This window comes from Eubalaena glacialis, chromosome 9, assembly GCF_028564815.1.
Source record: "Eubalaena glacialis isolate mEubGla1 chromosome 9, mEubGla1.1.hap2.+ XY, whole genome shotgun sequence".
Lineage (NCBI taxonomy): Eukaryota > Metazoa > Chordata > Mammalia > Artiodactyla > Balaenidae > Eubalaena > Eubalaena glacialis.
The window spans coordinates 41396177-41400325 of NC_083724.1; the positions used below are offsets into that span (position 1 = coordinate 41396177).

Genomic DNA, 4149 nt, shown 5'->3' on the forward strand with positions numbered 1-4149 from the left:
TAGATTTGCTGAGTATGGTGTTCCCCTAGTCCCCAGTAACACACTGCCTCCTGATCTGCCCTGGCTCCCCAGGGAGGAATGAAAGAAAGGGCTTGTGACATACAAAATTATAAATGTAGTGACAGCTGACCTTTAGTTGAAATGAGTCTTGCCTTTACACAGCTTTGTATAATAACTAGGAAAGGCTATGCTTTTTCCTCTCCCCACCCCAAGCCTACTCTTCTAAGCATGCAGGAGGTATCCCCACCTCCTATTTCTCCTTATTCCACCAGGGGGACCCTGACGAAGGAACAAAGGAGTCTTACAAAGAGGAGGTCTCAAGTACCAAACGGCAGCCATGTGATGATGGCAGGTAGGTCTGACACTAAAAAGAGGTTGTGTCCAGCAGAACCCAATTCCATGGGAGTCCAAGCTCCAAGGCTGGGGGGCAGCAGGCGTGGAGGACAAGCTCCCTGCTGAGAATCGGTCTGCAGGGCCCACTGGAGGATGGCGTGGCTGCGCCGCGCCGGAGCGCGTTGTCGTAGATGGTGTTCACGCTGGTGCAGACGGGCCGCTGCTGCAGCTCCGTCACCCGACAAGCAACCAGCCCGCCAGCCACACGCAGCAGCAGCGGCCTCAGCACAGCCCAGGATCGAGTGTGGTTCCCGGGTGGTGGCTTCCGGGGCCGAGAGCCGGACTCAGATTTCGGGGCCTGATCTGTTTCCTTCTTAGGTTCCTCCGGCTCCCGCTTGGCTGCTTCGAGGGCGTCCTACTCCTTTCTCCGGCGCTCCTTCTCTTCCGCCTTCTCCCGCTTCCGCAGTTCCGCTCCGGAGCCTCCTTAGCTCGCTGCTTGGCCTCCCACGTCTTCTCGGCCTCTCGGTCTATTTCCGGCTGCCGCTGCCTCTCTGGCTCCTGGCCGAGCTGCACCGCCTTCGGGTGCTCTAACACCCCGCTGGCGCACTGCTTGCGCTGCTTCTCGCCCCAGGATGCAGGGCGTTATCGTTCAGGTCCAGCCGCTTCAGACTCCGGAGCTGAGCAAAGCCGGCAGGCAGGGTGACCAGCCTGCTGTGGAGGAGGTGCAGGTGCTGGAGGTTGACCGGGCGGCCGAACCCACTGGCAGCTGCCGCAGTTTGTTCTTCCTCAGGTCCAGCTTCACCAGGTGGGTGAGACCACGGAAATCCGACGGAAGAGTAGACCGTTTATTGCAGGGCAGATCCAGTATGGTGGCCTTTGGGGGGCGGGGTGGGCAGCCAACTCCTTGACCGGGACCTCATTCAGGTCGCTGAGGCTCAGGGCCAGCTTGTTGCTATCTAGCTTGTCGCGGAGGTTCCCGCCCTGGCTACCGGCCTTGGTCATGGTGACGCCGGCTGAACGGGGCTCCGACGGGCAAGAGAAGGGGTGAGAAGCCGCTCATTGGCTCGGCGGACTCGCACCCAACCGACAATGCCTGCGTCCCCTGCCACCTACCTGCCGCCCGGTTGGCACTCTGAGCCCCACGCCCCGTTCCCACCGGTGCAGCCGCGACAACGATGATGAAGTAACTCATCCCACCAAAGTCATTCAACTAAAATGTTCAGTCACCATGTGCACCTAGGTTTTTCTTTTTTTTAACAGTTTTTTGAGATGTAATTCACACACCATACAAGTCACTCATTTACAGCCACTATGGAGAACAGTATGGAGGTTCCTTTAAAAACTAAAAATAGAACGACCATACGACCCAGCAATCCCACTGCTGGGCATATACCCTGAGAAAACCATAATTCAAAAAGAGTCATGTACCACAATGTTCGTGGCAGCTCTATTACAACAGCCAGGACATGGATGCAACCTAAGTGTCCATCAACAGATGAATGGATAAAGAAGATGTGGCACATATATACAATGGAATATTACTCAACCATAAAAAGGAACGGAACTGGGTCACTTGTAGAGACATGGATGAACCTAGAGATTGTCATACAGAGTGAAGTTAAGTCAGAAAGAGAAAAACAAATATCGTATATTAACGCATATATGTGGAATCTGAAAAAATTGGTATGGATAATCTTATTTACAAAGCAGAAAGAGAGACATAGATGTAGAGAACAAATGTATGGATACCATGGGGGAAGGGGGTAGTGGGATGAACTGGGAGATTGGGATTGACATATATACACTATTGATACTACGTATAAAATAGCTAACTAATGAGAACCTACTGTATAGCACAGGGAACTCTACTCAATACTCCGTAATGACCTATATGGGAATAGAATCTAAAGAAAGAGTGGATATATGTATATGTATAGCTGATTCACTTTGCTGTACAGTAGAAACTAACACAACATTGTAAAGCAACTATACTCCAATTTAAAAAAAAGTGTATGATTCTGTGGCTTTTGGTATATTTACAGTTGTGCAATCATCATCACAATCAGTTTTAGAATATTTTTACCACCCCAAAAAGAAACCCTGTACCCCTTGGCTGCCAGCTCCCAATTCCTCCATCCCTCCAGCTCTAGGCAACCATTAATCTGCTCTCTGTCTCCATATATTTGTCTGTTTTGAACATTTCATATAATGGAAGCATATAGTATGTGGCATTTGTGACTATTTCCTTCAATCAGTGTAAGATTTTTAAGGTTCATTCATGTTGTAGCATGTATCAATACCTCATTTATTTTCATGGCAGAATAACATTTTATTGTACAGATATGTCCCATTCTGTCTGTCCATTCATCAGTTAGTGGACATTGGTCTGTTTTGTCACCTTTTGGCTGCTATGAAGAATGCTACTATGAATGTTCATGTACAAGATTTTGTGTAGACATATGGTTTCATTTCTCTTCATTCTATACCCTGAAGTGAAAATGCTGGATTCTATGGTAACTCTACGTTTAAGCTTTTGAAAACTGCCAGACAGTTTTCTAAAGTGGCTGAATCATTTTTCATTCCCACCAGCAGTGTAGGAGAGTTCCAAATTCTCCACTTCCTCACCTACACTTGTTATTATCTGACTTTTTGATGATAGCCATCCTAGTAGGTATGAAACAGTATCTCATTTTGGTTTCTATTTGCATTTCCCTGATGGCTAATCCTAGGCTTTCTTTGAAGTGCATCTTAAAATATTTGTTAGTTATTCAATTCAGTGTTAAAATCCTTGCTCTTAAAGCAATTCAAAAATCAATAAGAAAAAGGAGTGAATGTAAGCTGATAAGAATGTGTGTGCATATACATATGCACATGTGTGTACATCTTGCATGCATACATTTATTTACATGTAAACATGTATGTCTCAGAACTATGAAAGTGTGGGCTCTCATGTTAAATTGCTTGAGGTCAAATCCAGGCACTGCTACATAGTACCTGAATGACCTGGAGTAAGTTGATTAATTGCTCTAAGTTCATTTTTCCTATCTATAAGTAGGGACAATAAAAACAGCATACACAATTTGCTTAGCATAGCGCTTCTAGATAGTTGATGTATAAATATTAGCTCATTTCTGTATTCATTGACTCTTTTACAATTAGGAGGCGTTTCATGTACTGCGCAATTTAAAAAAATCAATGAGGTTTACATTCTATCTTTGCACATACTTGTTTCTAAATATTTCTAGCCCATATTTTGGTTTAGCCTTTAATAGATTCCCTGTCGTGGATCAGTGTTCCGCCTTACCTAATTTCTCACCCTCCCCTTCAAAATACAATTATAAATTCCCCATACAAAAAGAAAATAATAAGAAATATCTTTATTGCAAAATAGCACCATCAGTTCTCATAGTAAAATGCATCCCATGTTGATACAGTTCTAAGAGAGGTCCCAAGGCAACCAAAAGAGGAAGAGGAAGCCCTCAGGGCCTGTGACAGCATGTGCCCTTGAAGGGCAATAGAACTCTCCTTCCTTTCTCCTCCAAAGCCTCATGATTTAGTCCTTATACTCCCCACTCGCCAAACCAGGGGAGCAGTGGAAATAAGCAGCACAAATGACCAAATAATGCCCCTTATTTCCATGTAGAAGCAGGTGCATTTTCCTCAGGATAAGTGGTGCGATGACACTGATCCACTCTGACAGGCCAGCTGATCTAAAATTACTCAGCACACAGCCCCTGGCTGGGGAAGCTTCTCCCAAGAGCTTATTCTGAAACTCTTCAATCCCCCAGGTGCTAATTAAAATTTACTGCATAATAT

At 45.8% G+C, this 4149-nt stretch overlaps 1 pseudogene; it reads right to left on the reverse strand.

Annotated features, from left to right (window-relative positions):
* Window positions 1-317: 317 nt before the first annotated feature.
* LOC133097317 (leucine-rich repeat-containing protein 59-like) lies at window positions 318-1335 on the reverse strand (annotated as a pseudogene).
* Between the last annotated feature and the right edge of the window lie 2814 nt (window positions 1336-4149).